This window comes from Gracilinanus agilis, chromosome 5, assembly GCF_016433145.1.
Source record: "Gracilinanus agilis isolate LMUSP501 chromosome 5, AgileGrace, whole genome shotgun sequence".
NCBI lineage: Eukaryota > Metazoa > Chordata > Mammalia > Didelphimorphia > Didelphidae > Gracilinanus > Gracilinanus agilis.
The window spans coordinates 125,713,602-125,735,352 of NC_058134.1; the positions used below are offsets into that span (position 1 = coordinate 125,713,602).

The following is a 21,751-nucleotide window of genomic DNA, read 5'->3' on the forward strand; positions in this document are numbered from 1 at the left end:
ATTAGAGCTATTGTAAGTTATTGAGTACAACTTAAACTCTCCTTATATTGTCACTTTGATCTACAACAATGTTTTCATCCATGAAAATACATGATCTACATTTACTACTTTCTCCTTCTTCTTTCTTCTGCTTTAGTTTATTCAGCAGGAATAAATTAAAGAGAAGTAAAAAAATACCTTAGGTATTATTCCTGAAAGCTCATGATATAAATGAATATTCTACTCTCAAATAAATTCCCCCATGTGATCTTATCTTATTTTTCTCATGTCGAAACTTTAACATTCATTTTTTAAACTTTAGCCTTCTGTCTTAGGATCAATACCAAGTATCTATTCCAGGCAGAAGAACAGTAAGAGCTAAGCAATTAGAATTAAGTGACTTGCCTAGGGTCACATAGCTAGGAAGTATCTGAGGATAGTTTTGAATCCAGGACCTCTGATCTCCTGGCCAAGTGCTCTATCCACTGAACTGCTTAGTTGCCCCAACGTTCATTTTTGAACGTTCATTTTGATTTCTAAATTCTCTCCCTCCCTCCTTCTCTACCCTGCTCCCTGAGATAGTAAGCAATCTGATTTAGGTTATACATATGCAATCATGTAAAATATATTTCTGCTAGTAATTTTGTGGAAGAAAACTCAAACAAAAATGAAGAAAGTGAAAGATAGTATGTTTTGGTCTACATTCAGACTCCATCAGTTTTTTTTTTTTTGTTTGATTGTTGGGATGGCACTGACTTTTTCTTGCAAATAACATAATATATTCTATTTTTTATTTCATTATTTACTTCATCTTTTATATCATAAAATAGAAATCATTCACATTTATTATTTTCATTAATGTTTTATTTTTCTTCTATAATTTATTCCTAATTTTCTATTAAAATTGAGAATTTTCTTTATATATTTCAAACTTCAAATTAAGTAATGTTTTCTAATTTGGTTGCCACTTTATCCAAATATTAACATTGCAATTTCTTTATTATAGAAGGATATGATTTTTAGAATAATTGATTGTTTTAAAACTAGAGTTTTATCATTTATATTCAATGATTTTTAAAAATCAAAATCAAGGTGTTTTTTTTTTTAACCCTTACCTTCCGTCTTGGAGTCAATACTGTGTATTGGCTCCAAGGCAGAAGAGTGATAAGTAAGGGTAGGCAATGGGGGTCAAGTGACTTGCCCAAGGTCACACACCTGGGAAGTGTCTGAGGCCAGATTTGAACCTAGGACCTCCCGTCTCTAAGCTTGGCTCTCAATCCACTGAGCTACCCAGCTGACTCCTGTTTTATTTCTTGAAACATTCTATAAGTCTTATTTTATTGAAGTGATTCAAACCTTCGCTACATTATATTTAGGAAAGAAAAATTAAAGTTATTTTCAATTTAAAAAATGGACCACATTTTCATCATGAGACATTTGGGATTGTCTTAGATTGTTATATTACTAAGAATAAACTAAATAATTCATTGCTGTTCATTGTACAATATTTCTTTTATTGTGTACAATGTTCTGATTCTGTTCACTTTACTCTGCATCAATTCATGTTAGTCTTTTCAGTTTTTCTGAAATCCTACTTCTTATCATTTCTTATAATAGTATTCTATCCCATTTTTATACCATAACTTGTTCAGTCATTCTCCGATTGACAGATATTCCCTAAATTTCAACTTTTTGCTACCACAAAAAGAGCCGCTAAAATATATTTTGTCCAAATAGGTCATTTTTCCTTTAATTTTTTACCTCTTTGGTATATAGTCCTAGAAGTGGTATTTCTGATTCAAAAGTTATGCTTAGTTTTATAGACCTTTGGACAGAGTGCCAAATTATTTTCCAGAATTGAAGGACCAGCTTACCACTATCCCAGTAATGCACTAGTGTCACCATTATTCCATATTTTCTCCACTTTGTATTGTTTTCCTTATCTGTTGAATTTGCCAACCTGTTAGTAATTTTAAATTTGCATTTTTCTAATCAAGAGGGACTTTTTTCATATTATTATAGACAGCTTTGATTTCTTCATTTGAAAACTGTTCATATCCTTTGGTCATTTATCATTTAAACAATGCCTTATAATCTCACAAATTTGAATACATTTTCTATATATTTGAGAAATTAAATTTTTATCAGAGATATTTGCTATAACATTTTTCCTTCAGCTTTTTTTGCTTTTCTTCAAATCTTAATTGCGTTGGTTTTGTTTTTGCAAAAAATTTTAATTTAATATAATCAGAATTATTCATTTTATATCTCAAAATGCTCCCTATCCCTCATTTTGTCCTAAATACTTCAGTTTTCTAATGATCTGAGAGGCAATGCTCCCTTAATTTGCTTATTGCATCACCTTTTATCTCTAAATCATATATCCATGTTGACCATATCTTAGTATAGAAATTGAGATTTTGGACTCTACTTAGTTTCTGCCATACTGTTTTCCAATTTTCCCACTAGTTTTTGCCAAATAATGAGTTCTTGTCCCCAAAGCTTGGATCTTTGGGTTCATCAAATACTAAATTACTATGGTTTTTAATTACTATGTATTGTGTATGCCTAAACTCCCACTGATTCACTACTTTATTTCTTCATCAGTGCCACATTTTTTGTGTCGATTGCCAGTTTATAATATGCTTTGAGAACTGGTTAGCTTGGCCACCTTCCTTCATGTTTTTTCTCCATTGATTCCATTAATATTCTTGGACTGTTCTTCCAGATAAATTGTGTTGGGTTTTTTTCCACTTCTATAAAATATTTTTTGGAACTTTGATTCACATAGCACTGAATAAGTAGATTAACTAGGGTAGAATTGCCATTTTATTATATTGACTCAGTCTACCAATAAGCAATTAATATTTTTTCCATTTCTTTAGATATGACTTCATTCGTGTGAAAAGCCTTTTATAGTTGTGTTCATATAGTTCCTAGGTTTGTCTTGGCAGCTAGACTCTCTGGATTTTATCCCAAGGAATACTGATTTAAAAACAATCATTTCATAGCCTTACTTTTAAGGTATATTGTATATTTTCCCAACTGCTTATATAATCTATAAAATGCATTGCTTGGGTGGAGAAATAAATCAGATGAAACACTTTCCTTAGAGTCTGGAATGCAAAGTTCAGATACGTGATTATGGTCAAGTAATTTAAGCTCATCATGATTTTCTAAGACTAAATTATAGACCTTTTGTGAATTTATTTAAGTGATGGAAGTTTTTGTACTAGAAATATTCCTTACCATGAATTTACTAGTCTAAATATTAAGCAAAAAATGAAAAACTTTTCAATTTTCATTCCTCATTTATAATCATTTGCCGGTTTCTGTTATACTACTAAATCACTGTTACAAGTCAAATAACCTGCCTTATTTCCTTTTCATTTGGCAATAGAATATAAATTGGAATTCTTTATTGTTATTTTTTCCAAAATATAATTCTTTATTTTGAATGCTTATTGGTTGAATCATCTGCATATGTTGGGCCTGAAGTATAGGACTGTAGTGAAATGATATTCAACAAGAAGATTATTTGTGTTTTCACAGCATCTTTACTTAATGCAATGGCAGTCCATTAAAAGATGATGAAAGGTCAAAAATATTCTTTAAATAATCTATCTTATAATCACACAGCTCCCTTAATATGTAATAGCTAGACACATATGCTTGTAAAGAATTTTAAAAATACTGTAAAAGTGCATGATCTTTTTGTCACTTCAAGGTTGCAGAAACAAAGTCTATGCTCCCTTCGAATTAGGAAAAAATAAAGCATGCACTGGCAGTCCTAATTGTAATCTTAACCTTCAATAAATAGTATCCATGCAATAGAAACTTTAGGGTCTTTAGAGGTGAACAGTTATTCAATAAAGATTTATTAAATACTTATTATGAATCCTAGGCACTAGGGATTCAGAAGTGAGACAGTCTGTACTCTTGAAGAATGTAGTTCTTGCTCTCTAAGAATGATGGCATTTTCTCTTACTATGGGATGCTTTTAAATCTATTCAAAACTGACTCAGAAAGGATAATAGAAAAATTATTTGTTCACTGTAAGAGAAGTGTTTTCCCTTCTACTTGATCCTGAAAGACTCCTCATAATATAATAATAATGCTCTTTATTTTCCTAATGGATAATTAAGTAAATTGTGATTCTCTTAGCTGAAAGGTAAAGAAACAAACACACAAACAAACAAAAGGCTTGAACAGTAGAATGCTGTGAATGGTTTAACTCTAGAATTTTTCAATTCATTTATTCTTTGCTTGCATTTGAATACAAGTAAAAGAAGTTGATTTGGTATTATGATACGTTCTTCAGTTCTGCATGTCCAAATATGCTCATTGAAGTGATGTATTTATGCAATGTATTTATCCAGAGTTCTCATCAAAGAAGCTGATGATAAGCAATAACAAAAACAGCACTGGAGTATTTACAATTTATTGCTCCTTTGAGATGACTTCACAATAATTATCACAGTACTGCATTCAATAATGCATAAAATCGACTTACATTCCCAGCCACTGCTGTGTGAAACCACTTCACCGCAGCTCAACAGTTGACTGTATATTTATTGCAGCCTTGGAGAGGTTTCATCTGTTTGTCTCTCCCTCTCCTCCTCCCCCTGCCTATGGACCAGATCCAACATCTACTGGAACACAGGCTCTGATCATGTCTCATAGTATGGATTCTTGCTGCCATTGTGTGATAATGGCAGCCTTTTTGAAAGAATAGCTTGAAGTTAGATGAATGAAAAATAAAATATAAACAGGACTAAGAAAATGAGGCTACTGAATTTTAAATCAAGGAAAGCATTTTATATGACCGTTCTTTCAAGCTGATTCACCTGCTACAAACTGATAGTACATAAAATCAGTTGAGCCTTCACTGTTGCTCAGCAATCCTTCTTCTTATTAATTTTCTATCTCATTTCCCAGAGACTTCTAGACTTTCCCTCTCTTCCTAGGTCCTGAACAAAATCCTCTCCCTCCAACCATATTCATACACTTCAAGTAAATTACTTTAACTTCATTGAGAGGACTGAGACCATTCTCCCTCAATTTTTTTAGCTTCTTTTGAATTTCATTAAATTGGGCATTATTGCCTCCCACCCTTCTTGTCATCCCACAAGATGAAGTATTTCTACCTCTTCCCCAAGACTTTACCTGTGTCTTTGATCTCATTTCTTACTACCTTCAAGATTTAACTTTAGCAGTCAACCTCTTCCTTTCATATCGCTGCAATTTCTCGCTCTTTATTGACTATTCATATAACTATCAACATGTTTAGAGCTCTCAATTTTTGACTTCCTTTTGACTGCCTATCATACAATTCCATCTCTTTTTTTTTCTGTTCTGTCTCCCTCCTACCAAACTTTTAAAAGAAGTTGCAATTAATGTCTCTACTTACCACCCAATGTTTTTGCAACTCCTTACAATTTGGCCTCCGTCTATATCACTTTACTGAAGCTGCTTAAAATGATGAGGGGCCGGATAGCTGGATAGTTCAATGAATAGAGTCAGGCTTAGAAGGGCAGATCTTGGCTTCAAATGTTACTTCAGACACTTCCTTGTTGTGTGATCCTGGGCAATGCAGCCCTGACTAGCCTTATTGCTCTTCTGCTTTGGAAACAAGACATAGTATTGATTCTAAAATGGAAGGGAAGAGTTTAAAAAAATGCCCAGGGAATCTGTCCAACTGATCAATGGAAGGTATGAATAAGGATTAGAGGTCAATTGTTTATTAAAGTTATTTGTCCTTCTGTAACTACAGGAATACTATGTAGAAAGTTTACAAGTAGTGACAATTTCATTCTCATTTTAGGTTTAAAAAGACAAGTGTGTCTATGCATTTACATGACATATTTTTAACTTATTCATTTTGTATTGTCTCTATTAGTTGGATTATTTAATTGCATTTGAACCTTTTCCCTTTTGGGAGCTTCTGTGGGTCATTTTATCCATATTGCTATGAAAAAAAGGCAATATTTTTCTATTCATTTTATTTATAATTCATTTTAAAAGTAGTATTAATTAAGAGACTACTAAAATGACAAAATTATTTGACAGAACTGAAAAGTATTTATGATTTATAGCAGCATTGGCAAAGTATTGGCACACATGCTAGGGGAGGAACTGCTCCATTCCCCCTCTTCTCAGTGCCTGAGGACATTTTTTGCATGCCTCACCCCTCTGTCCACCACCCAAAGGAAACACTTCCTCCCTCCCCTCTCTGGGGTAATGCAGGGGGCTCATGGGCAGCTTGAGATTGCAGTTTGGGCATGTGAATTAGAAAACCTTCAACAACACTGATTTATAGCATTTAGTTTGTTTTCAAATTTTATGAAAAATGTATAATATAATATAATTATATATAGATAGTGAAATAGGAAATATCCAATCGTAACTTTTTTATTTTTTTTGTATTTGTCTAGATTTAGATCTCTATTGACTATGCCAATAAGTTTTGTTTTATTAAAAATTTTTTGTATTTTCCAGATTACAGGTCAATTCAATTTTAAATATTAATTTTCTGATATTTTGCAATCCATATCCTCTCTCTTCCACCCTTCCACCATTTCCAAGAAGGCAAGTAATGTTACATAGGTTGTACACATATTATCACATAATACATATTTTTGTGTCTGCCATAGTGAAAGAAGATAAATATTGCATACACTAGAGAAAATTTCACAGATGAAATGAAGTAAAGAATGATATGTTTCAAATTGCATTTGGATTTTATTTGTTCTTTCTGTGGAGGTGAATATCTTTTTTTTGGCATGAATATTTCAGAGTTGTCCTAGATCTTTGCCTTTTTGATAATGGTTATCATTTACAGTAAATTATCATATATGTTATGATAGTGTACAACCGTCTACTTGTTCTTCTCAATTCATTTTGCATCACTTCAACAAATCTTTCCAGGATTTTTTGTGATCATTTTGTTTGTCATTTCTTATGGAACAATAGTATTCCATTACAGGTATATACCAGAACTTGTTCAGTCATTTCCCAGTTGATGGACATCCTCTCTTCCAGTTTTTTCCACCATAAAAAGAACATAAATATTTTTATAGGTAGATTTCCTCCCTCTTCTTTAATCTCTTTGGGATTGAGACGTAGTAGTGATATTTCTGAGTCAAAGGGGAATGCACAGAGTTTTATGGCCCTTAGGATGTAGTTCCAGTTTGCTCTCCATAATTTTATTACTTCTCAGCTCTGCAAGCAATGTGTTAGTGCCCTGACTTTTTTACATCCCCTCCAAAATGCATCATTTTCTTTTTTTATCACATTCACTAGTCTTATGGGTATGAGGTAGTACTTTAGAGTTGTTTTAATTTGCATTTCTCTAATCAATAGTGATTTGGAGCATTTTTATATAACTAAAGGGAATTTTAATTTCATCTGAGAATTACATGTTCATTTCTTTCGACCAGTGATCAGTAAGGAAATTCTTTATCTTATATCATCAATTTGGCTCAGTTTTCTATATATTTAAGAATTAAGCCTTTGTCAGAGAGAATTGCTATTAAGTTTTTTCCCTGTTTGTTTTTTTTTTTGCTTTTTAATTTTTTCTTTGCTTTTGTATGTGCAGAAACTTTTAAATTTAATATAGTCAAAATTATCTATTTTACACCCTATGATGTTCTCTTTGTCTTTTTATTGCTTGAATTATTCCATTATCCCTAGGTCTGACAGGTAAGCTATTTTGAGCTCCCCTAAATTTTTATAGGGTTATCCTATATGTTCGAATCATGTATCTACTATGATTTTACCTTGGTGTGAGGTGATGATCTGTGATACTGTTTTCCAGTCTTCCCAGCAGTTTTTGTCAAATAGTAAGTTTTTTCAAAAGCTTAGTTTCTTGTGTTTGTCAAATAATAGGCTATTATAGTCATTTACCATTTCTCATTGAATGCTTACTATATTCCCCTGGTCCTCCACTCTGTTTCTTAGCCAGTACCAGATTGTTTTGATAATTGCTGCTTTAGAATATAGTTTGAGATCTGATACAGCTGTTCCACTTTCCTAAATATTTTAGAATTAATTTCCTTGATATTTTAGGTCTTTTGCTCTTCATTTGAATTTTGTTATTATTCTTTATTTCCCTATGAAATAAGTTTTGGTCTATTTGATTGGTATGACACTAAATAAGCAAACTAATTTAGAGAAAATTGACATTTTTATTATATTGGCTCAGCCAAACCATAAGTATTTAAAGTTTTTCTAGTTGTTTAGCTTTGACTTTATTTGTGTGAAAAGGGTTTTGTAGTCATGATCATATAGTTGCTGAGTTTGTATTGGCTGGTCGATTCTCAGGTATTTTATATTGTCTACAGTTATTTTAAATAGGATTTCTCTTTCTGTCTTTTGGGCTTTATTGGCAGTATAGGGAATTGCTGATAATTTCTGTGGGTTTATTTTATATCCTCCAAATTTGCTAAAGTATTGTTTTACTTAGTTTTTTTTTTATTTTGATTTTCTAGGTATATCATCATATCATCTGCAAAATAGTAGCTTTATTTCATCATTGTCTATTTTAATTCCCTTAATTTTTTTTCTTCTTCTCTTATTATTATAGCCAGTATTTCTAGTACAATATTTAATAGTAATAGTGGAGCATCCATGTTTCATTCCTCATAGTTTTAGAAAGGCTTCTAGTGTATAGTTCATGATTGCTGACATTTTTAGATAAATTTTAGCAGTTTGAGGAATGTTTCATTTATTACAATGCTCTCTAGTTTTTTCTTTTAAATCTTTACCTTCCATCTTGGAATCAGTATTGGGTATTGGCTCCAAGACAGAAGAATGGTAAGGGCTAGGCAATGAGGATTAAGTGATTTGCCAGGGGTCACACAGCTAAGACTTGTCTGAGGTCTGATCTGAACCCAGTACCTCCTATCTCTGGGCCTGGCTCTCTATCCACTGAGCCCCCTAGCTGCCCCCTCTAGTGTTTTAAATTGGAATGGGTGTTTTATTTTTTTAAAAAAGGTTTGTTTGTTTTCTTGCATTTATTGATATAATTGTATGGTTTCTGGTGTTTTCATTATTTTCCTGGTCAATTACGTTGATAATTTCCCTAATATTGAACCATCCCCATGTTCCTGGCATAAAACCTACCTGGTCATAGTGTATAATGTTTGTGATATATTGTTGTAATCTTCTTGCTGCTTGTTAATTTTAAGATAAAACCCACCAAATTTTAGTTTAAAGGATTACTTTTTTATAAAATCATAAAATGTTTAAAGTTTTTGTTTATTGGTTATTAGAAGTCTGCCACAGATAAACTTGCTTTTATTTATTGAGTAGTTCTGAAATGATATATCTTATTTGTGAACAATGACCATCTGATAACATGCTGGTTTATGTATTTGACTTTCCATATATGACCACATTAGGAGGAGTCTTTTTTATATGAAAATCAACCCATTTCCCTTATTTCTAGAATTTTAGCATCTCCCAAAGTTATGTGCCTCAAAAACTATACAAATTATCTTACATACAAGACTATCATCTTTAAAGGAATTCTATAATTCTTTTGTGGCACTTTAGAAGGCACTAGTGGTAAAATTCCTTTGGGATAAGTTCCTAGAAACATCCCCTTCCTTTGTATTCCCAGTGCTTAGCACAGCCACTGACAAATAGTAGAAACTTAATAAATATATAGACTTTACAATTTTTTTGGAAGAAGGTTTAGCATAAGTTGTAAATAAACAATGTGGCCACTTTCAACCACAATTCATAACTTCAACATGTCAAGTATCCATGATTTCATTGGTTGGGTAGTCCCTGAGATAGCAGATATCACTACTTTTCTGTATCTTAATAGACAGTGTTCATGAGTACCCAGTGATCAGAAGAATTCAGAAACTGAACTTTCTTGTGATGAGCTTCTCCAAACTTAACTAGTCTGGTTTTAGGAAGGCATATCATGTATTATGAACCACACACATGCCTTTAGAATCTTTCTATCCTTGTCTGAATATTGCAGAGCTTATATTTTCACTGTTTTTATAATTTTTAATAACAAGGTCTATCATCATAGAATTCTTCAGTGGAGAATGAGTTCATGGGACAAACATTGTAGGGAAGGAAGTCTTAGATCTATGATTAAGACTAGATCTATGATTTAATTTGTATAGAGAATATCTCATAAGGAAACCCTCTCCTCTATGAATTCAAGTCAGTAACCACTCTGAAAATGAGGGTCTCATAACATGTGCTCTTAACTTCTTATCCTTTAATTTGTTGATTGTTTCGATAGCTATATTTAAATATATATAGTTTGCTTCATAATCCTGTAATTTTATTTTATATATTTTAAATACTATTCTATGAAAAGATGCATTGATTTCACTACAACTTTTCTCATATATGCTTCCTTTTCTCAGCTCTTCTCAATCAATAAATATTTATTAAGTATTTATTAAGTCCCTGCTAAGTCCTAGGGATATGAAAAGGGGTAAAAGAAAGTCCTCACCCTCAAATAGCTCACAATCTTATGTTGTCTTCCCCATTAAATATAAACTATAAGTTACATATGAGCTACATACATACATACAGACAGACAGACAGAGGAGATAATTAACAAGGGGAAGGCATTAGAAATATGAAAGTTTGGTAAAGATATCCTGAGGAAGATGGGATTTTTGTTGGGACTTAAAGGAAGCCAGAGAAGTCAGTACATGGATTTAAGGAGAGAGAGCATGTCAGACATGGGGAACAGCCAAATAAAATGCCTAGAGCGGAGAGTTGGAGCACCTTATTTGTGGAATGATAAGGAGGCTGAGTCCCAGGACTGATGTGTCCTCAGTGTAAATTAACTCCATTGGAACTGGTGAGATTATCAAATTGTAAAGAGGGAGAAGAAAAGGGAACAAGGTCCAAGAACCTTGTGGGATGCCTATGCTCTGACATGGTCACCATCCTGGTGTAGGTTTTAATCACCTTATAACTGGACAATAGCCTGCTAGTAAGTGTTCATGCCTCAAGCCTCTCTCTATTCTTGGTCATCTTCCAGTAGCTATCAAATAAATCTTCTCAAAGAGCAGATTTTACCATGTCAGTCCCCTATTCTATATTGTCCATTGGTATCTTATCTACTTCTAGGATCCACTTCTAGGATCAAATAGAAAATCCTTTGTTTAGCATTCAAAGTTCTTCACAATCTGGCTCCTTCCTACATTTCCAATGTTCTTAAACCTTACTTCCTTTCATGGTCTCTGTGATCCAGTGGTACAGGCCTTTCTACTATTACTCCTTGAACAAGATACTCAATGACTAGACTCCAAGCATTTTCCAATTTGTAAAATATTTATCATAATGCCTGGCACATAACAAGTGCTATATAATTATACACTATTATTGTTTTCACTGATCATTACCCTTGTCTGAAACACTCTCCCTCCTCAATCCTGCCTTCTTGTTTAGATGACTTCCTTAAAGTCCTTGATAAAATCCCATGTTGTATGATAAAGCTTTCCCAATCCCCCAGATAAATAGGAGTGGCTTAGATCTATTGGTTATCTCCACATTATTATGTATATATCTTGTTTGTATGTAGTTTGCAGGGTTGTCTCTCCATTCAGCTGTCTGTTCCTTGAGAGCAGGGACTATCTTTTTCTTTTCTTTGTATTCAAAGTGCTTAGTGCAATATCTGACACATAGTAGGTGATTAATCAATGCATATCAATTGAATGCCTAAAAAGGTACCAAAAAAACTTAAGAACTCATTTCTAAGGGAGGTCTTTGGAGAGGTTATAGGATATAGCCCATCCATTCAACCAGTATGTCAGAATGAGGCCAGATTCTCTTGACTCCTCAAATGGAATCTTCATCTATTACTCCATGCTGCTTGTTAGATAAATATAGCACAAATAATTCCCATGGATAGAACAAAGTTATTCTGCCTCATTAGGCCTACCTACACTAATTCTATAAATACAACCTTAGTACAGGTTTTACACTCATGTTGTTAACCATGTATTGCCCAGGTATTTGATTGAATTCCCCTACATGTCAAAATAGTTAGCTACCCAATTAATTCACACATTTTTCTCTTTCAACAGATTTGTATGTATCACTCTCTTATACATAAGAAGACACTTACTCCAGTACTTAATTGAACTGCAGTATCACCAAGATCTTCCATGTCACTGATGACAATTTTTCCCATTTTAGTAGTAGTAGAATTGTTTTCTGTCTGTCTCCTGGTCCATCTATCCTTTGACCATCTGTTTGTTTATCATCCCTCTGTGACCCACCTGGAGAAGAATCTTTTGGTTAGTTTTCAAATAAGACCTAAAGTACCTCCCTGAGCTTCTGGTACTTAAAGCCTTTCCAACTTTGCAGAATCTTCCAGTGTCTTTATTCTCCTGGCATAATACCGAAGAACTCAGGGTCAACTGCAGGCCAGGATGATGTAGCCTCTTAGGAATTAAGTAAAGGGTGAACAGGCACATTTGGTAATATGATAAATCCTGAAGCAAAATAAATTGTTCTTTTTCTCAAGAACACAAGCACATATAATTGGGTAGCCTTTTGTCAATTGTTTTATCTTCATTACCCCTATTGCTATTGACTTTTCCGACTTTATGCAAGTAACATATGTTCTTCATTCAGTAGTTATGATCAGAATGTATAATTTGGTTATTTTGATTTAGGAACCATGCATGAAGGGCATTTTGTCTGCTAGAAAGTGAATTTGAACAGTGATGCTGCTGCATTTGACCAGACCGAATTTCTCCAGTGGCAGGTAGTTCTTATTAGTGATTACAAAACATATTGCAACCTGGAAGTTCAGAGTAAACAGCAGTGCCTGAACTGTGAACAAAGGGGCCATATGCTGTTTCCAGTCCACAGAGAGAGGGGAGATTGAGAGTAAGTGTATTGGCTTAAAATAACTCTGGATTTACTTTTTTTGGCTTTCAAGCATTAGCTTCTTTATTTGAAAACTATAGAGATAAAACTTATACCCTTGTGTCTTTTTATTTTATTCTATTTTTTAAAAATTCAAGTCATGGTATTTGGGATTAAATGATTATAAACAACGTGAAGTCTCTTCTTTGGCCAGATGTAGCATGGATTGTAAGCCTCAGGCTTACCTCTCACCTGTTTCCTTTTCATAATGAAGTCTCCCAATGAAACTGCCTGTTCCAGCTTGCCCTCCATGCCCCCTAAGTCTGAATTATCTCAGTTTCAGGGGGCACCGAGCTCACAAGCCACAAGTGGGCTTTGCCTTCCCGGAGGTTTTGTTGCCATGGAAACTATAAAGAAGGAACCCCAGGAAGAAGGGGGAGATGCACTTATTACTAAACCCTAAACTACTCTTTCTGAAATGTTCCATTCTATTTAAGTAAGCCTAGTTTCCCTGTCTGGTGGTTAGCTACCTTTTTGTTTCTGCTAACAGTATCTGAAGCTTGATTTCCAAAAGTTCTGAACTTCTCTACTTCTAACCTTGGTACAGATGAAAAGCCTTCTCTTCAAGAAAGAAATGATAGGATTTTTTTAACAATACAAAAGGTGATGTTAAAAAAATACATATGATTACAAAATCAAACACAAACACTAAAGTAAACCAAATAAACTAAAGGAGGACTAACAGAAAATAAATTTAAGACAGTCACATTCACATAGCTGCAAATAGTAGTCTTTTCAAATAATGTAAACAAATAACACTGCAAGATCTGAATTATACTTACAGAACCCATTGTGCAGATTAAAATTAATATGCAAAATACTAAATATTATATTTATGAATATTTTATTAATAATAAACTAACAGAGAGACTAACTAAAAGGTACTAACCAGCCCGCTCCCAGGAACCAAAGAGAAAGAACAAGGCGGAGCCTCAGAATTTCTACAAATGTGATCCCATAAATGTAAACAAAAGGAAAAGCATTCCAGGTAATGCAGAAAGGAACTCTGGGAAATGCAGTGTTTAGGGGTTCAAGATTTTCCTACTATACACCATAAATTTTACTCTAGTCTAGGATCTAGAACAGTGATTCCCAAAGTGGGCACTATCACCCCCTGGTGAGTGCTGCAGTAATCCAGAGAGGTGGTGATGGCCACAGGTGCATTTACCTTTCCTATGAATTGCTATTAAAATTAAAAAAAATAATTTCCAGGATGCTAAGTAATATTTTTCTGGAAAAGGGGTGGTAGGCCAAAAACGTATGGGAACCACTGAACTAGAAGAATGAAATGGCCATAGATTAAAAGGACCTTGAGAGGGAAGATAGATAGAACAATGGATAGAACATCAGACCTGGAGATGGGAGGACTTGAGTTTAAACTTGACCTTAGACATTATCTAGCTATGTTACCCTAGGCAAGACACTTAACCCAATTGCCTAGTCCTTATGCTAGTCTCCCTTGTAATCAATATTTAATATTGATTCTAAGAAAGAAAGAGGTGCCTTTTTTTAATTTGGATCAACAGTAAAGTGAGCCTATTTTGTACTTAGATTCATGGCATGTAATATATATTATATTTCACTTTGTATTTTGAGGGAAATATTTTTAACAGGATCTCTATTTCTATCAGATTCCATGGGACACACTTTAGAGAACATTATTATAAAATATTGTTTCATTTGATCTCATCCTGTGTGAGTTGAATTAAGAGTAGAAAGATGCTTGGGTTTATCTATGACAAAAAGCTAGGGAAATCTATATACTGCATGCTCTGGACAGAGACTAAAGACACTGGAAATAGAGACATTTTCTCCCTCTACGACTTGAGGTATTAGCATAACAGAAATTAATAACAAATTCCTAAAGGGTGGTCTATGGCTCAACTTTTTTTAACATTTATTAATATTCATTTTTAACATGGTTACATGATTCATGCTCCTACTTTCCCCTTCACCCCCCGCACACCCTTCCACCCATGGCCGATGCACATTTCCACTGGTTTTATCATGTGTCATTGATTAAGACCTATTTCCAAATTGTTGATAGTTGCATTGGTGTGGTAGTTTCAAGTCTACATTCCCAAACATGTCCATCTTAACCCATGCATTCAAGCAGTTGTTTTTCTTCTGTGTTTCCTCTCCTGCAGTCCTTCTTCTGAATGTGGGTAGCGTTCTTTACCATAAATCCCTCAGAGCTGTCCTGTGTCATTGCATTGCTGCTGGTACAGAAGTCCATTACATTCGATTTTACCATAGTATATCAGTCTCTGTGTACAATGTTCTTCTGGCTCTGCTCCTTTCACTCTGCATCAATTCCTGGAGGTCTTTCCAGTTCACCTGGAACTTCTCCTTTGAGCGTAATAGTATTCCATCACCAGCATATACCACAATTTGTTCAGCCATTCCCCAATTGAAGGACATACTCTCCTTTTCCAGTTTTTTGCCACCACAAAAAGCGCAGCTATAAATATTTTCATACAAGTCTGTTTATCTATGATCTCTTTGGGGTACAAACCCAACAATGGTATGGCTGGATCAAAGGGCAGGCAGTCTTTTATAGCCCTTTGAGCATAGTTCCAAATTGCCAGCCAGAATGGTTGAATCAGTTTACAACTCAGCCAGCAATGCATTAATGTCCCAATTTTGCTACATCCCCTCCAGCATTCATTACTCTCCCCTTCTTTCATTTTAGCCAATCTGCTAGGTCTGAGGTAATACCTCAGAGTTGTTTTGATTTGCATTTCTCTGATTATTAGAGATTTAGAACACTTTCTCATGTGCTTATTGATACTTTTGATTTCTTTACCTGAAAATTGCCTATTCATGTCTCTTGCCCATTTATCAATTGGGGAATGGCTTGATTTTTAATACAATTGATTTAACTCCTTGTATATTTGAGTGATTAGACCCCTGTCAGAGTTTTTTGTTATAAAGATTTTTTCCCAATGTGTTGTTTCCCTTCTGATTTTGACTACATTGTTTTTGTTTGTACAAAAGCTTTTTAGTTTAATATAATCAAAACCATTAAATTTACATTTTGTAATTTTCTCTAACTCTTGCTTGGTTTTAAAATCTTTCCTTTCCCAGAGATCTGACAAGTATACTATTCTGTGTTCACTCAACTTATTTATAGTTTCCCTCTTTATATTCAACTCATTCACCCATTCTGAATTTATCTTGGTGTAGGGTGTGAGATGTTGATCTAGACCTGATCTCTCCCATATTGTTTTCCAAATTTCCCAGCAGTTTTTGTCAAATAGTGGATTCCTGTCCCAAAAGTTGGGCTCTTTGGGTCTATCATACTCTGTCTTGCTGATGTCATTTACCCCAAGTCTATTCCACTGATCCTCCCTTCTGTCTCTTAGCCAGTACCATATTGTTTTGATGACTGCTGCTTTATAGTATAGTTTAATATCTGGTACTGCTAGGCCCCCTTCCTTCACATTTTTTTTTCATTATTTCTCTTGATATTCTTGATCTTTTGTTATTCCAAATGAAATTTGTTATAGTTTTTTCTAATTCAATAAAGAAGTTTTTGGTAGTTTGATAGGTATGGCGCTAAATAGGTAAACTAATTTGGGTAGAATGGTCATTTTTATTATGTTAGCTCGTCCTACCCATGAGCAATCAATGGCTTTCCAATTGTTGAGATCCAGTTTTATTTGTTTGGAAAGTATTTTGTAGTTGTTTTCGTATAATTGCTGTGTTTGTTTTGGTAGATAGATTCCCAAGTATTTTATATTGTCTAGGGTGATTTTAAATGGTGTTTCTCTTTCTACCTCTTGCTGGCTCAACTTTTAATGAGCCTGTTTTTACTTAATATTGTTTCTTTACAAATATTATCATTAGTCTAAATAGAAGGTGTGATCCTTGTGGTCAGGGATTGCTTCATTTATTTCTGCAGTACTAATGCCTTGATATTGTATGGCACAGAGTAGGTGCTTGACAAATATTTTGAATTATGTAGCATATTATTTAATTTAATAATTACATAGCAAATCAGTTTTGCCCTATGTCTAGATCAGCATGGGAACTTCAAATATTATATAGAAGGCCAAAAAATATTCCTGACTTGTTTTTACTCTAAAGCTCTGAGTTTTAAATAGATTTGAAAAAGTTGGGGATATTTTTTAAGAGCATGGTGATGTTTAAGCCACACAGAGAAAATCAGCTGGTGGTGTAGTAGAGAGAGAACTGGGTCTGATGTCACGATGACATGAGTTCAACTTTGGCCTCAGACACTAGCTTTTCGACTCAGGACAAGTCACTACCCTCTGTTTGCTTCAACTTTCTCAGCTGTAAAATGAGGATAATAACAGTCACCTCACCGAGTTGTCATGGGTATCAAATGAGATTTGTAAATAAATGTTCGTAGTTCAGTTCCTGGCACACGGTGAATGCTAAATAAATACTTATTCTCTTTCTCCTTCATCAAATATGATCTCACAAAATATGATGTGTGTGTGTGTGTGTGTGTGTGTGTGTGTGTGTGTGTGTGTGTGTGTGTGTAGAAGGGTATTCAGTGATGGCAAAGACACATCTGGAACATTTAGTTTCAACCTGCGCCAAATCTATTGACTCTGAATTTTTAGCTTCATTAAGAAAGCAACAGTGACTTGGCCATTTATTCCTCACCTGGTCATGCTCCCAGACTAGCAGACTGATAGGCTAATGGCTGGAAGCTGTAGATATAGATGGATGTGACAACGCAAATGTAAGCAAACTGGGTCTGCAATTTACAGAGAACTCAGAGAGGCAGAACCACTGAATTCAACTACATTTATTTGCCCAATTCATTTGTTGCTGCCACATGAATAAATTCTAGAAAACCATAATGGTTTGAATCAGTGGCTGCAAACAGTCACAACATTTATGCAGTGAAAAGAACTGAAGATCATTGGAGCAAAGACTGGATCATCCATTTTTTCCAAGACATTAGCAAATCATTTACCATGAGCCTTTTGAGGCTACCATTTGACTTTTCACGGCCTTTGTTTCCCCATTTGTAGAATGATCTTAAATAAAACTTGCCTCCTACATTGTTGTGCCATGCACGTAAGAATATTTCTAGTGTACTTGAATTTTTGACATTATGTAAAGTATTGTGTGGATGAAGGTAAAGTCAATTCCTTAGCCCTTTAAATGCATTCAAATCGAATCATCAAATATAGAAAAAAAGCACTTTGTTCTTTGCATATATACTCAGTTCTGGAAAATGCCTTGCTGTGCCTCTTTATAACAAGATAGAGGTTATTATTTTTTAATCCTTATTCTTTGTGGTAGTATGAAATAATGGATGAGGGTGGGGGCCGGTTATCCTAGGAGTCAGGAAGAAACCAGGTTCAAAACCTGCCTCTGACAACATACTTGACTTTTATATTCTTCAGGACTTATCTATTTTGTCATAGGTGGGTTGCAGTCTGTGCTGGTAAAGTGATGTCCCATGTGAGGGAGTCCTCTATGATGAAAATACCAATCTATCATGTATTTTATTGCTATTAGATACTAATTAATTTGTTCTGAAAAGTCTGCCTTGGGTCATTACTATATTTCTGTCTTCAGGCGAAAAAACAACCATTTCGTTAGCCTGGAGTTTGGTGGATCATGACAAACAATTGTCCTGATAACTGAAATATTGACTGAAGAATTTCATAGTTATTTTCTAAATAATATTTCTTTAGGGAGAAAATGATTCACGTACCAGTAAGGAAAATTTTCACACTAGCCCCTTAGCCCATCTAGGCAGAGACTAGAATCTATATGATATATTTCTGGAGCAAACAATTAAATGAATTAGTTGACTGTCAATTTTATTTGTTTTTTAGCAATAAAAGCAACAAAATGCTTTCCCCCCTTTTTCTCCCCTCCAACATGGGCTAGGGAAAGGTAACAAACCCACGACTTGACTGGTCTTGGGATGAGGTAAGGTTCCAGCTGTACCTCTGTTGACCAGGTTCCCAGAAGCCTTTAACTATAGTGATATCTTTTTGGTTATTTAGGGGGCATAAAGAGTCATAATCATATAAAGTCAGGACTCCTCCCATTTGCTGGATAATAGCCCATGGAGTCACCATATCCTTTACTGTTGAATGTTGCCTTGCCAATTGAAAATACCGGGAGTGGGTGGGGTGAGGTAGCTTAGGGATAAGTAGCACATGTTAACAGTAGCTCAATGCTACTGTATTCTCTTTAAATAGCCTTGTTATGTTAAGGCCAAACAAACCCCTATTTATTGAGTATTCAGTAATTTAGAGCTCCCTTATTTTGTTGTAGTGATAAATCTAAATAACTGGAAGTCTGTTGTCAGGTCAGCCCTTTACAGATGACCTCATGATAATCGAGTATGATCATTTAAAGATCTGAAATAAATGTGATACTAGCTGATATTTCACCAATTTATGTCATACTTGGATTATTTTCAGAAACTTGACTCTAACAGGACCTTGGTTATTTAAGGAAGGAGCCAATGGAAAGTGTTCAGTTTATTAGAATCTAAGACACTGAGTCAAACTTTTGGAAACTACCAGGAAAACAAAAAGAGAAATGATTTCTTAAAACTTAACCCTAGGAAATATGTCAGATCAAAGGAATTTAGAGAGCTAACTAATAAAATACAAATGGAAATGAAAGTAAAATAAAACTAGCCAAGTTACCCCCAAAAAGGACACAAAGTAGCAAAGGTAAAATTGGATGAGTCAAAGTAAAGCTTGAGGAATAACTTTACAAAGACATAAAAGGAAATAGAAAAAAAAGTTTATATTGGGCACCAGAGGAAGATAAAGGAAAATTGTGTCCTTTTATGTTTATGGGGAAGATAAGGCAATAAAGAATATTGGTAAACTGTGCTTTAATCCTTGTCTCAACCTTGATGTAGATAAAAGAAGGTCAATGGTTATATGAAAAGCAGAATAGGCATTGCAAAGCAGAGACTTGGGAGTATAATCTGGGTTAGAGGATGAATTTGGAAAAGATCACTTCATTAAGATGAAGGTATTCAAATCTCTGGGCTCAGGAGGGTACATGAAAAAGTCACCAAACTTAAAACATAATCCATATCTCTGCTTGGAAGCCTTTTAAAATTCTCCTCCAAAGTTATACTCTGGCAAAGAATATGGATTATTGTGGGAAATGGTTTCTGAATGCAAGCCCTTCCTCATGCAAACAGTTTTTAGGGTTTTAGCTCATGAAGAAAGCAGCAAATAATTTCAATTGTCCATGCTCCACAAAAGGGTTATCTACCAAAGTTCTAGCTGCAATCAACCAAAAGGGTTCATAACTAATGGGAACGTATGGAGAGTAAAAAAAAATGTTACCTCTTTCAGATTTAGAAAAGCATTTCTAATCTCTTTCAGTTCATTTTTCCCTCTCCTTTCTTCACCTGGAGCAACTGGACTGGAATTAGGCAAATTACAATCTGCTGGTTATTGAAGAGCTCCAAAAGGGTGGCAGGAGCCTCCTAATATGCTTCCAGTGACTTTAAATAAAGAAACTTTGGGGCAGCTGGGTAGCTCAGTGGAGTGAGAGTCAGGCCTAGAGACAGGAGGTCCTAGGTTCAAACCTGGCCTCAGCCACTTCCCAGCTGTGTGACCCTGGGCAAGTCACTTGACCCCCATTGCCCACCCTTACCACTCTTCCACCTATGAGACAATACACCGAAGTACAAGGGTTAAAAAAAAAATAAAGAAACTTTAAGGGGGCAGCTGGGTACCACCTCAGACACTTCCTAGCTGTTTGACCCTGGGTAAGTCACCTAACCCCCATTGCCTAGCCCTTACCACTCTTCTGTCTTGGAGCCAATACACAGTATTGACTTCAAGATAGAAGGTAAGGGTTTAAAAAAAAGGAAAGAGGGGGCAGTTGGGTAGCTCAGTGGATTGAGAGCCAGGCCTAGAGACGGGAGGCCCTAGGTTCAAATCCCACCTCAGACACTTCCCAGCTGTGTGACCCTGGGCAAGTCACTTGACCCCCATTGCCTACCCTTACCATTCTTCCACTGATAAGTCAATACACAGAAGTTAATGGTTTAAAATAAAAATTAAAAAAAAGGAAAGAAAGAAACCTTAAATAAGAAAAAGTGGGTAATATAGAATGTAGAATGAGCAAAGTCTAGCTGGAAAGAGTAAATGGTTAATGAGACAAAGCTCATCAATCTCATATCCATATGAGCCAATTTTCTCAATATCACATCTTTGGATAGCAGAACCCTATTCTGCTATTCTGCAAATTCATGTTTTTGCTCAACAGTGGCTTGTTTTAAAACATGCAAATACTTCAGTATATAGCTCCTACCTGAAAAACAATCCAGAGTGTAAAGGTTATTGAGGCAAGTCAGTAGGTGTCCCAGCTTCATAATCCTTTGAATCTGGTTTCAGTGTCACTCCTCTCTTGAAACCTATTTTTTATTCAGACTTTCCCTTAAGCTTACTTTTGTTAAATAATGATTTTGACACTGAGTCTTTACAGAATCTGTTGTTGATAAATTCTGATATGTAATCAGACTTCCTTCAGTCAATCAAAATACATTTGTTGAACTTCTATTATATAGTAGTTACTAAACTAGGCACTGGAAATACAAAGACAAAAAATTAATAATCCCTGTCTTTAAGATGCTTATGATTTATCAGTGAAATTGTGTGTATTTGTCTATGTGTGTGTATGGGTAGATAAACACAAATAAATACAAGGATGTTTAAGAAAGGGTATAACTGGAAGCAGCTGGAGGGCTCATTACATAGATAGCCTAAAGTTAGAGACAGGAGGTCCCAGGTTCAAATATGATCTTAGACACTCCCTAATTGTATGACTCTGGTAAGTCATTAACCCCTGTTGCCAAGCCCTTACCTGTCTTCTG

General features: G+C 34.7%; 1 protein-coding gene across 1 annotated transcript in view; it reads left to right on the forward strand.

Moving 5' to 3' along the window:
- GRM8 (glutamate metabotropic receptor 8) overlaps positions 1 to 21,751 on the forward strand; it is a 960,215-nt gene that overhangs the window by 739,376 nt on the left and 199,088 nt on the right. The gene's annotated exons all lie outside the window — the stretch shown is intronic.